General features: G+C 50.6%; 1 non-coding gene across 1 annotated transcript; it reads left to right on the forward strand.

Moving 5' to 3' along the window:
• The first annotated feature begins 5598 nt into the window (after nt 1-5598).
• TRNAR-CCU lies at nt 5599-5671 on the forward strand. The gene has a single exon. It is a non-coding gene; the product is annotated as a tRNA-Arg (tRNA).
• The last annotated feature ends 7678 nt before the right edge of the window (nt 5672-13349 follow it).

The raw sequence follows: 13349 nt of genomic DNA on the forward strand, positions 1-13349 counted from the left end.
ATTGGGTCCAAACTCAAAAACAGATCCCTGCCTACAACACTTGATGTCTCCCTGCGGCCACCACATCATACCCATACCCCCCAGGTTGAGCTTTCAAGGCCCCTCTCAATCTGGGTCCAGCTTACCCCTCTCCATAGGCAATTTCCAGTCTTTCCCGCTAGCCTCACTGGACTTGCCCACCATTCACTCATCCATTGATTGATTCACTGAATGTTCACCGAAGACCCAGAGGTTACCCTGGCTCATGGGTATCTTCGGAGAGTCAGTAGTGTTTGAGCTTCCAGAACCAACAGTCTTCACTTAACCAATTGCCTCCTTGGGCATCAGTCTTCGAGTTTGATCTTGGGCTTCACGCCTCCCTAGTAGGATTATTGATGGATTGCATGGGTGCTCAATCACTCAGTCATGTCTGCCAGGCTCCTCTGTCCATGGAATTTTTCAGGCAAGAATATGGGAGTGGGTTGCCATTTCGTCCTCCAGGGGATCTTCCTCATCCGGGGATTGAATCCATGTCTCTTTCATCTCCTGAACTGGCAGGTCGATTCTTTACCAGTAGTGCCCCCTGGGAAGCCTGGGTAGGATTATTGGGGGAACTCAGTGTTATAACAAATGTAAAGCTCCTTGCACACAATGGGTGCTTTAAAGATGTTGACTGAACTAGTGCCATCCTCCAGGCTTGGGGGGCAGGGCAAGAAACTGCAAGCAGAGATTCCAACAGTAGCTGGGGTTGGGGTGGATGGGACCACTGGGAGACAGGCGAGGCAAACACCAGAGCCCCAGAGAGGTGGGTGCAGATGGCAGGGCTGGGAGTGGGTACCCCTCTCCCACAGGACTAACCCATACCTGGCCCAGTGGCCCCAGTCTTTGCAGAACCCACTTGCAATCACCCCCTTGCATAAAAGCTGCCAATGGCTCCCTGTTGACTTTTTAAAGATATTTTCAAAAATTTAAAATTTTTTTATTAAAAATTTGATTATCTTTTATTTTTATTATTTATTTATTTGGCTGCATCAGGTCTTAGTTGAGGCATGTAGGATCTAGTTCCCCAACCAGGTATCAATCCCAGGGCTCCCACATTGGGAGCATGGAGTCCTAGCCACTGGGCTACCAAGGAAGTCCCTAAAATATTTTTTAAATTGTTTTGGGGCTTCCCTGGTGGTCTAGTGATTAAAAATCCACCTGCCAATTCAGGGGACATGGGTTCGATCCCTCGTCCCAGAACGATTCCACATGCCAAGAGGCAACTAAGCTCAAGCACCACAGCTAGAGGGTGGCTCCTGCTTGCTGCAACTAGAGAAAGCTCTCTCTCCCAGAAACAACAACCAAGCATGGCCAAAAAGAAAATAAACAAACAGATAAATAAATTAAAATTTAAAAAATCAAAAAAAATTTTTTTTAATCATTTAATTATTTATTTGGCTGCACCAGGTCTTAGTTGCAGGATTCAGGATCTTTGTTGCAAAATGTAGGATCTTTGGTTGAGGCATGTGGGATCTGGTTCCCTGACCAGAAATTGAACCTGGGCCCCCTGTGTTGAGAGTATGGAGTCTTAGCCACTGGACCACCAGGGGAGTCCCTCCCAGATGATTTTAAATAGCAAGAAAATCCCCATAGATTGCCATTGCCTCACCTCTCACTCGTCATTCCCTTTGTTCCCTGTGCTCCAGTCATGCAACTCACAAGGGCCTTTGCACATGCTGTTCCCTACCATCTGGGTTGCTCCTCTCTCCCCTTCCCTCAGTTTTAATTCCTTATCTGGCCAATCTCTGCCTTGGAGAAGCCTCCCCTGACCTCCAGCCTAAGTCAGGCCCCTGGGGCATCAGTACCTCCTTGCCCCAAGACTAACCACCACCAGAATGTGAGTCCCATGGATCTTTGTTTGCTTGCCCCTGTGCTCCCCCTTCACCTGGAACGATGCCTGATATATATATAGCAGGCACTCAATAAACGCTAGAGTGAATAATATCCCCCAGACTCTGATACAAACAGCAGGAGGACAGGGTCTGAGGCTGTTTCTGCTTCCTTCCTGTTCCCCATGCCTAGTATACAGTAGGCAGTCAATAAATGGGTGGCAGTAGTGGTAAAGAACCCGCCTGCCAAAGCAGGAGATGCAAGAGATGCAGGTTCCATCCCTGGGTTGGGAAGATCCTTTGGAGGAGGGCATGGCAACCCACTCTGGTATTCTTGTCTGGGAAATTCCATGGACAGAGCAGCCTGGTGGGCTTACAGTCCATAGGGTCACACAGAGTTGGACACGACTGAAGCAACTTAGTACACACAGTAATGGAGGATGCCCTCAGGCCTGGGTCACCAGGCACCTGTGTCTTGGACCACCACAGGGCCACTGTACATTACTATCAGCTGGATCCTACTTGATTTTCCAGGAAAATGACCAACAGAGAGATTTTCCTTCCCATTTTGAAGATGAGGGAAGCAAAGTCCAGAGGTTGAGAGGTTGGGCTCCATATGTTGTTCATGCCTCTGGAGCTGATGTTTCTTCTCCATCAGAAAACCTCACGATGGCAGGCTACATAGAGTGTCCCAAAGATGCTCACATTCTAATTGCCAGGGCCTGTGAAAGATGGGGACACCTTTGCAGATGGGGTTAAGTTGAGGATATGGAGATGGGAGGATGCTCCTGCATTACTAGGGGAATCACAAGGGTCCTTAAAAGAGGGAGGCAGGAGGGTCAGAGAGAGAGGGATTAGAGGATGCTACACGGCTGGCTTTGAAGATGGAGGAAGGGGCCACAGTCCAGGGGATGCAGGTAGCTTCCAGAAGATGGAAAAGGCCAGGAAATGCACTCTCTCCATAGTCTCCGGAAGGATCGCAGTCCTGAGGGTGACTTGATGTCAGCCCAGTGAAAGCCATTTTGGGTTCTGACCTCCAGAATGGAAAGATAGAAAACTGGTGTTTTTTTACAAGCCATAAAGTTTGTGATAACTTGTCACTGTGGCCATAGGAAGCTCATATACCTTGCAACATGAGGGAAAGTTTCCAGCAGATCAGCAGGCAGAAGGCATCTGATGGCTGCAGCAAGACTGTTGCCTCAAGTCCAAAGCTCTATATTTCGGACACAACCAGCCCTGTTGGTCCAGCTCTCTGTCTCCCAGTGGCCGGGTCTGCCCTCCCCCATGACAGACAGAGGACCGTCACCTTCAGCAACATCAGAGGTACAGGAAATGCAAGACTTGTGAAGTGAGATTGCAGCCAGCGATCGTTCGTGCTACAGCTGCTTCAACATCCAGACTTCTCTCCTTCAAGAGAGAAAACGAAAACCGAGAAAACAAAATGAACATGATGTCATGTTTCTGGAGCTGCCCTGCGGAACAGTGATGGTTGTGGAATCAGACTCACCCAGCCCCACCCGTCCAAAGACAGAGGCTGAAGGTAGGGAAGGAATTCTGCTTGGGTGAGCTCAGCGATGAGACTTCGGCCTCCACGTTAAAAAAAAAAAAAAAAAAAGTAAAATGCAGATAACGTAAGATTTACCATCCTATTAGGAGATGCAGATGATCATATAGAGAAGGGATAAACAACAAGGTCTTCCTGCATAGCACAGGGAACTATATTCAGTGCCCTGTGATAAAGCATCATGGAGAAGAATATGAAAAAGAATGTATACATATGTGTAATTGAATTACTTTGATGTACAGCAGAAATTAACACAACATTGTAAATCAACTATATTTCAATAAAATACACTTTAAAAATTACCATCTTAATGATTATTTAAATTCTTAAAATTCTTTCCCACTTTTTCGAGGAATAATTGATAGGTAGAATTGCCTTGGTTTAAAGTGGACAGTGTGGGGCTTCCCTGGTGGTTCAGTGGTAAAGGATCTGCCTGCCGAGATGCGAGACATGGGTTTAATTCCTGACCCTGGAGGATCCCACACGCTGCGGAACAACTAAGCCCGTGCTCCACAACTACCAAGCCTGTGCTCTGGAGCTGCAGCTACTGAGCCCACGTACTGCAGCTACTGAGCACAGCCTGCACAGCCTGTGCTCTGTAACAAGAGGAGCCACCGCAAAGAGAAGCCTGAGCGCCACAGCTGGAAAGTAGACTCCACTGTCCACAGCTAGAGAAAAAAGACTGCACAGCAACGAAGACCCAGCACAGCCAAGAATAAAATAAACTTTAAAATAAAACTATATATAAAAAAATGGACAGCAATGAAAAAAAAATTTTAAGTGGACAGTGTAATGATGTGATGTAAATATACATTGTGCAATTACTGCTTAAGCATTTTAAGTGTGCAATTACGTGCTATTAAGCACATTCACATTGTTGGGCAACCATCCCATCATCCATCTCCGGTACTTTTTCATCTCCCCAAACTGAAGCTCTGTCCCCATGAAACACTGACTCCCCATCCCCTCCCCCAGCCCCTGGACCCACCGTCTACTTCCTGTCTCTGTGGATCTGACTCCTCTAGGGCCCTCCTATGAGTGGGATCAGACAGTATTTGTCTTTTGTATCTGGCTTTTTTTACTGAGCATCATGTCCTCAAGGTTCACCATGTTGTAGCAGGTGTCAGAATCTCCTCCCTTTTAAAGGCTGAATAATGTTCCATCAAATGGAGCTAAAGAGGGTGGGAGAAATAGGAACCCTCCTACACTGTGGGTGAGAATGTAAATTGGAACAGCCACTGTGGAGAACAGGATGGAGTTTCAGTTAAAAAATTAAAGCTAGACCTACCATATGATCCAGCAATCCCACTCCTGGGCGCATATTCTGACAAAACCGTAATTCAAAATGATACATACACCCCAGTGTTCATTGCAGCACTATTTATAACAGCCAAGACATGGAAGCAACCTAACGTCCTCTGACAGATGATTGGATTAATAAGATGTGGTACATATAGACCACAGAATACTACTCAGCCATAAAAAGAATGAAATAAAGCCATCAGGAGCAACATGCATGGACCTAAGTGAAGTAAGCCAGTCAGTAAGAGAAGTGTTGTGTGACATTGCTTATATGCAGAATCCAAAACATAAGATACAAATGAACTTACTTACAACCTAGAGATAGATTCGCAGACAGAGAAAATAGACTTACGGCTAACCAAAGGGGAAAGCAGGAGAAGGATATAAATTAGGAGTTTGGGATTAACATATACACACTGCTATATATAAAATAGATAACCAATAGGAACCTACTGTATAGCACAAGGAACTACACTCAAGGAATAACCTATAATGGAAGAGAATGTAGGAAAGAATGTACATTTGTGTATATATGTATATATATGTGTGTATAACTGAATCATTGTGCTATTCACAAAATGAGCATGACATTGTAAATTAATTATGTTTCAATAAAACTTTTGAAAGATGATATATATATACATATAATAGAACCACTGCACTGTACACCTGAAACTAACACAACAATGTAAACAAACTATACTTCAATTCAGTGGTATGTGGCAGCTGGGATGGGAGGGGAGTTTGGGAAGAATGGGTACATGTATACTTATGTCTAGTCCCTTCCCTGTTCAGCTAAACAGTCACAACATGGTTAATCAGCTACACCCCAATACAAAATAAAAAAATTTTTAAGAAGTAAATAAATAAATTCAAGAGTGTTTCCTGGTGGTCCAGTGGCTAAGACTCTGAACTCCTAATTCAGGGGGCCCAGGTTCAATCCCTGGTCAGGGAACTAGATTCCACATGTTGCAACTAAAGATTCCATGTGCTGCAATTAAGGCTCAGTGAAGCCAAACAAATAAAGTAAAAATAAATTCTAGGTAAGTTTAAAAAAATAAAAAATAAATTTTATACCAGTCCCCAAAATAAATAAAAAGTAATAAAAATGATAATCATTAAGAGGTACTTCTTGGTTTACAAGTAAAACAAATGTTTACAAAGAGGAAAAAAGCAAGGACGAACAATGCATATGGGGGCCAGCATTTGTGTTCATGGTTGAAGAATAAAGAATACATGTGTACGTATCAAAGACAGGGTTTCTGCTGTCTCCCTCTGCTCAGCAGACTGAGGTTTGCAGCTTTGTGATTCAAATCTGCCTGTGTTCTTTAGGGCTCTGGGGACGGGATGAGTGACTTGGGGGTTCTGTGCCTCCATTTCAGTTCAGTTCAGTCGCTCAGTCATGTCTGACTCTTTGTGACACCATGAATTGCAGCACGCCAGGCCTCCCTGTCCATCACCAACTTCTGGAGTTCACTCAAACTCATGTCCATCGAGTCGGTGATGCCATCCAGCCATCTCATCCTCTGTCGTCCCCTTCTCCTTCTGCCCCCAATCCCTCCCAGCATCAGGGTCTTTTCCAATGAGTCAACTCTTCCCATGAGGTGGCCAAAGTACTGGAGTTTCAGCTTTAGCATCAGTCCTTCCAATGAACACCCAAGACTGATCTCCTTTACCCATCTGTATAATGGGGACAGAAGAGCCTGCCTCAGGGGTCTATTGTGAGAATGTGTAGAAGGGGCTGTCATTCCTGCAGAACCAGATGGGGAGGCCGTCTGGGTCCAGCTGTTCTCTCCGCTCCTCCTAGCCTGCGCCTGACCTTCTCGGGGCCTTCCCAGGGAACTCCAGAACGCGCCACTCCCCTCCCCTCACCCTGCCACCCCGCCCCAACCCTGCCTCATTCCCAGGCATCCAGCCAAATTCCCTGGCCATGTGCTCCATCCTCCCTAAGCCCAGCTGCTTCCTGTGCTCAGACAAAGAGAGCTCTGTCCCCAGACTACCAGGCCACCCCCCACGGCACAGACTGCAGCCCCCCCGTCCCGCCATGTGTCTGTCCCCAGCCCTGGCCCTGTGCTCCTGGGCACACGCTGCCATCCCTGTGTCCCTCCTTCCCTTAGACTCACGTTACTGGCATCTGCGAGTCTTCTAGGCCTGGACATATACAGCTGAGTTCTGTGTGCAAGAGGGCAGTCCAGGACAGTACCGAAAGTCATGGGGTTGGGGGGTGATACGGGGAGAAAGAATAGAGCTGGAATGACTCAGACATTGCACAGTGACCCTCCAGGATGACAACAGCGTGGGGCGCTCAGAGGAGGATGAATGCTGTGACCATGTGACAGGGACAGGAGACGATGAACAGGAACAGGGGGTGATGCAGACAGTGTGAGAGCAGCAGGTGCCCCTGAGGAGGCAGTGTGACAGCAGCAGGTGACAGTGTAAGAGGACAATACCCGAGGGATTGGTGTGATGTTGGTTGGGCGGTCGTTTTACAGTGATAAGGGACAGCAAGGAGGGCGAGGCAGTGAGAGATGACAACACTCAGATACCGCCATGGTGGGGACCTCACTGGTGGTCCGGCGGTTAAGACCACACTTCCAGTGCTGGGTACACGGGTTCAATCCCAGGTCGGGGAACTAAGACCCCACTTGCGGTGCAGCGTGGTCAAAACAAAAAGACTGCCTCGGTGATGACGGTGACAGCATCAAGGGAGACGGTGGGGCAGGACCTGCGACTGGTGACGAGACAGAGACAACACAGCATATGGGACCTTTGCTGCCTCCTTAGTCAGAGGACTAAGATGAGCTTTCCCTGGGTCTCGGACATGCCCCCTTCACAGGGCAGATCGAATGACAAAATTTCAAGACACTGGATCTCCATTCTCCCAGGCACCTTGCTGCAAGGTGGGGGCATAAGCACCCCCTGCCACAGTCCTCCAGCCAAGTGACTTTGGCCCCAACTTTGACGGATAGTGGCATCAAGAGTGGGACCCCCTTGAAGGATGGGGGAAAGGATAATTAGGGAGTTTGAGATAGGCTTGTGCACACTGCCATATTCAAAATGGATAACCAGGGTCAGGAAGATCCCCTGGAGAAGGAAATGGCAACCCACTCCAGTATTCTTGCCTGGAGAATCCCTTAGACAGAGGAGTCTGGCAGACTACGGCCCACAGGGTTGCAGAGTCGGACATGACTGAACCAACTTAGCATGCATGCACAGGGAACTCTGCTCACTATCATGCGGCAGCCTGGATGGGATGGGAGAATGGATACATGTATGTGTGTGGCTGAGTCCCTTGGCTGTCCACCTGAAACTATCACGACACTGTTCATAGGCTATACTCCAAATAAAGTAAAAAAAAATTTTTTTTTTTTAATTAAGTGGACTCCCCTGGGTTCTGTTTTGCTGAGGTTGGCTTCAGTTTGGTTTCCAGAGTCCAGGATTCCAAGCACCATCTGAACTGGAGCAGAGAAGGAATGGATGGTGTTTCAGTAGGACCAGATCTCTGGGTGGTTTGGGGGTGCCTCTGCTGGCTGCAGGACCCCAGAGATCCTGTACTCCACCAAGCACCCTTTCTGCCAAGACTGATTTCTGTGGCTGGCTGTTTAAGAATCCTGACACTCTGGGTGATGGTGTTTGTGGGTGACAATGTCACGGCAATAAGGGAAAGGTGTAATGGTAACAGGAGGCCACACGAATGTCCCAGGCAGGGGAGCAAACCAGAAAACAGCAAGGTGTCGGCCGGATGGGAGACAACGAGGTGATGGCAGAGGGGGACGCTGACGGGTCACTGTGTAATAGGAATCTGGCAGCCAGTCGGTGTTGACGGGGAAACCGTGACTTGCTCTGCCCTTATGGCAGTGTTGGGGGTGGCACTGGCAAGCTTGGGAGGAGGGTAAGAGCGCCCACATGGCTTCATGACGGTGTAATGTAGTGAGTGACCCTGTCGGTAAGAGGCAGGCATGCAACAGACTCGTGCAGTGGAAAGCAAGAGGGCACGCTAGCAGTGAGGAGGATCCAATGGCAGCAACAGCCCCTGCTGCCACGGTCCCTTCCGCGTGTCACTAAGACTTCCAACGGCCCCACACCGCCTCTGTCTCGCCACACCTGACGGGTCGCTCCTCCCCTGGTTTCCAGAGAGCAGGTGGGGAGAATTATTTTTTTAATTATTTATTTATTTTTGATTGCACTGAGTCTTTGTTACTACAAGCAGGCTTTCTCTAGCTGTGGCGAGCGGGGGCCACGCTTCAGTTGTGGTGCTTGGGCTTCTTACTGCTGTGACTTTCTCATGTGGCGGAGCTCTAGGCACGCGGGCTTCAGGACTTGTGTGTTGCACGGGCTTAGTTGCTCTGCAGCGTGTGGGATCTTCCTAGACCAGGGGTCGAACCTGTGTCCCCTGCAGTGGCAGGCAGATTCTTATCTACTGCACTACGAGGGAAGTCCAGGTAGGGAGAATTCTAGAAGGAATGGCTGCCTGATGCACCAGCCTTCCATGGGGCTTAGCCATGGAGGTATTGTTCGTGCGTGTCCCCAGTGTGGGACCGTCCCTTCCCACCTTCCACATGTAGGCCGGGCTGTTTCTGGGGCAGCAGGAGCCTAGCCCAGTGCCCGTGTAAGACACATTTGGTGGCTGAAGAACAGACCAGGGTGGACCTTGGCAAAGGAGCCTAAGAAAGGGAGACAAAGGCGTTCCAGGAAAGCTGACTCATCCACGGCAGCCTCTGACCCTTCCCACACTGGAATCCCACACCTCTGTCAACTTGATCTTGGGGTTCCTTCCCTAGCCACTCTCCCCACATCCTACCACCCCTCCTGACTCTCCTCACAGGCCCCAGGAACTCTGTTTCAGCCAGGATTTCCTCAATCTTGTCCCCAAAGTTTCCCTCTGCCTCATGCTCCTCCAGCCCAGCCCCGGAGCTCTCACTGCTCCCCAGACCAGTTCTAGTTCTCCCCATGGAGAACCTTCTAGAGTGACTCCTCTTCCTGGGAGCCCATTAGGGCTCACCTCAAGGGTGGGGCATAGCCCCTCTTGTCCATGATCTGCTGTGCAGGCTCCTGACCCCCTACTCACCCCTTCAGCTTCCATTTATCCTCTTTCCCTGTATCCCCTCCCTGAAAGCTCCAGTCTTACTCAGTTCCCACATGTTCCACACGCTCCTGTTTTTGGGCATTTGCCTGTCCTTCCCTCTGCTTTTCATGGGTGTTCCTTTCCACTGAAGACTGATGCTGAAGCTCCAATACTTTGGCCACCTGATATGAAGAGCCGACTCATTGGAAAAGACCCTGATGCTGGAAAAGATTGAAGGCAGGAGGAGGAGAGGGTGACCGAGGATGAGATGGTTGGATAGCATCACTGACTCAATGGATATGAATTTGAGCAAACTCCAGGAGATGATGGAGGACAGTGAGTCAACATTACTTTGCCAACAAAGGTCTGTCTAGTCAAAGTTATGTTTTTCCAGCAATCATGTATGGATGTGAGAGTTGGACTATAAAGAAAGCTCTGAGTGCCAAAGAATTGATGCTTTCAAACTGTGGTGTTGGAGGAGACTCTTGAGAGTCCCTTGGACTGCAAGGAGATCCAACCAGTCCATCCTAAAGAAAATCAGCCCTGAATATTCGTTGGAAGGACTGATGCTGAAGCTGAAACTCCAGTATTTTGGCCACCTGATGCGAAGAACTGACTCATTTGAAAAGACCCCGATGCTGGGAAAGATTGAAGGCAAGAGCAGAAGGGGGAAACAGAAGATGAGATGGTTGGATGGCATCACCAACTCAATGGACATGATTTTGAGCAAACTCTGGGAGATGGTGAAGGACAGGGAAGATTGGAGTGCTGCAGTACATGGGGTTGCAAAGAGTCAGACATGACTTATCGACTCATCAACAACAGCAACAACTGAGCCTTCAAGACTCCCATTCCCAGGCAGAATTCTTCTTTCTTTCTTGCCCTCCTAGAGTCCTTCTCTCTGGTCCAAGAGTATCATAGAGTCAGGTCTGTCTCTTGGGACCCATATTGGGAGATTATAAGAGTTCTCTCTCTCCTAGAGTTTTTTGGTGATGAAATGAGATTATGTGTGGGACTTCTCTGGTGCTCCAGTGATTAAGAATTTGCCTTTGAATGCAGGGGACTTGGGTTCCATCCCTGGTCAGGGAACTAAGATCCCACATGCTTTGGAGCAACTAAGCCCTCATGGCCAGCAACTAGAGTCTATGCATTGCAAAGGAAGATTCTACACGAGGCAACAAAGATTCTGAGTGCCCCAACTAAGACCTGATGTAGCCAAATAAATAAATAAGATAATGTGTATGAAACTCTTAACATCATGCCTAGCCCATAAGCACCTGCTAAATATTACCTCAAATGGTTATTTGCTATTTATTTTTTACATTCCAGAGGTGCTATGATGGAGGCACCATCAGCATAATCAGCTTCAGGAATTCAACAGGGTAAACTAATTATTTTGGCGTGTGCAGAGGATTTTTGAACTGGGCTTTGCCAGATGCATAGGAGTTTGCTGAGGGGACTAACAGCCTCAGGTCCAACAGCTTCTGACTAATCTCCATATCAAGGATTGCAGGTGGTGTCTGTTCTCAGAGGTGGGAAAGCAGTGGGGAAAGCTAGAAATTTTTGTTTGGGATCTGAGTTCCAGCTAGGGAGCAGAAATTCTGAAATTCAACTTCTGTGACAGCTGGAGAAGCTGAGGCTCAGAAGGGCTAGACCTTTGGACTCTTTAAACTCTTCGTTTTGAGAATCAGATTAAAAAAAAAAAAAAATGCGGACCTCCTTCCCAGAAAACGCATCTCTGGTCAGCTTTTTGCCTACATTCTTAGGGGCTTCCGGAGCTTAATCTAGTTAAGAATCCAGGCTCCAGGCATCCAGGTAAGATTCCCTAGTCACCCTTGGAATTCTCCAGGCTCGAGGGAGAAGGCGGCGGCTTGGGGAGAACACAGGAAAGAGCCTCCAGGTGAGTCCTGGGACCTTTCAGGCTGGATCTCTTCCAGGCCACACCAAATCACAGCCCCATCTTAGGGCCACCACCAGCTCAATTTCTACCCCAAAACGCGGTCCCCACAGCCTCCCCGCGCCCCGTCTCAGGCCGCGCCTCGGGTCTGTACTCCCGCCCCATCCCATTTCTTCAGCCCCTCGGAGTTTCACCCAGAGCCCCAAGCCCTCCTCCAGTTCCAGCCCCTCCCCGAGGCCCGGGATCTGAGCCTCCGGCCCCCCGCCCCGGGAGCTTCAGAGGTGCAAACGCGCCCTCCCCCAGCTCCTCCCGCCCTCCGACCACCCCCCCCCCCCGCGCGCCCCCACCCAGAGTGGCAGCTCTGGGCTGGGAACTCAGCGGGGTCGGCCTCTCCGTTTCGCGATCCCGCCCCGGGCCCCCCGGCGCCGCGCCGAGCTGGCCCTCCGACGCCGAGCCCCGCGCGTCAGCTTGTCTCGCCTGCCTCCACGCGCGCCGGCTGGCAGGTAAGGGACGCGCGGGGCCAGGGGCAGGCGGAGGAACCGGAGAGCAGCGGGTGGGGGGAGGCCGAGACAGGAGGAGGGGGCCGGGGCGACGGAGGGGGAGGGGATTCCTTTGTTTGCAGCCGGCGGCCCCGGCCCCAGCCCCCTCCCCTCCCCGCGCTCCTCTCGGCGCCGGCGTTGGGGCGCAGGGACCCGGAGGCGCCGGAGGGGCTCGGTCCAGGGTGCGAGCGCGGCCAGACCCACACCCGCAGGTGAGGGCGGGACCGAGCCTGGTGGCGGCTCCCGGGCCTCTGTCCCGGGCCCTGCCCGGTGGAGAACGCGGCCCGCGGGCTCGGGAGGCGCGCGCGCCCTCCCCACTAGCCCCCACACCTCGTTCGCGGATCCTGGGATTCCTCGCTTTCCGCCCCTCCGGTTACCCCCACCCCTCTGCCGCCTCGTGGAGCGCGCGCTGTCCCATTCATTCCATAAGCTCCTGGGCGCGGTTCTCAGAAGCAAAGTTGAGGGGTGAAGGAGGGAGCTGGGTCAGGCCACGCCGGAGATGGAGGTCCCCGGGGCCCCGAGGCTGCGTGGAGAAGGCGTCCTCCGAGCGCAAAACAGCCTGGACGGCTTGGAAGCCAGAAGAGAGTGCCCTTGACTAGTGGGTCCGAGTTTCTCGCTTCCCGGCCAGAGGTGACAAAGGTCTTTTCCTTTTCCGAGGACCTGAAGACCACCTGGTCAAACTCTCATGGCCCAGAGAGGGGCAGCCACCAGCCCAAGGGCACACAGCACACTCCCCATCCATTCTGCCTCCAGACCCAATTCCTTTCCTCCCTAGTGCGGAAAGCTGGACTTGAAAGGGGCCCCGTGATGGCCACTTGGTCTACCTTCTCTTCCCCAAGGGCCCAGCTCCCGTCCTCCTAGCCTTTGTCCAGTCCTCTCCCTGCCAGGAGTGACTGTGTCCCCATCGCCTCCCTCCCATCCTTCCAGGTTCCAGAGAGAACCAGGCACCTCCTGGAGCGTAGGGTCCCCTTGATTTTCTTTCCCCCCATCTCCTCTGCCTGGACTTCAGCTCCCACTCAGCCCCTTACTAAATGTGTGTTGACCTCAGTTTGCTCCTCTTTGAAGTGGGCGCAATAGCTGTCCCTTCCCTGCTGGATGGAGGGGTGTTCTCGCCAGTGGGAAGTTCCAGTCT

The sequence above is a fragment of the Bubalus bubalis genome, chromosome 9 (assembly GCF_019923935.1).
Source record: "Bubalus bubalis isolate 160015118507 breed Murrah chromosome 9, NDDB_SH_1, whole genome shotgun sequence".
Lineage (NCBI taxonomy): Eukaryota > Metazoa > Chordata > Mammalia > Artiodactyla > Bovidae > Bubalus > Bubalus bubalis.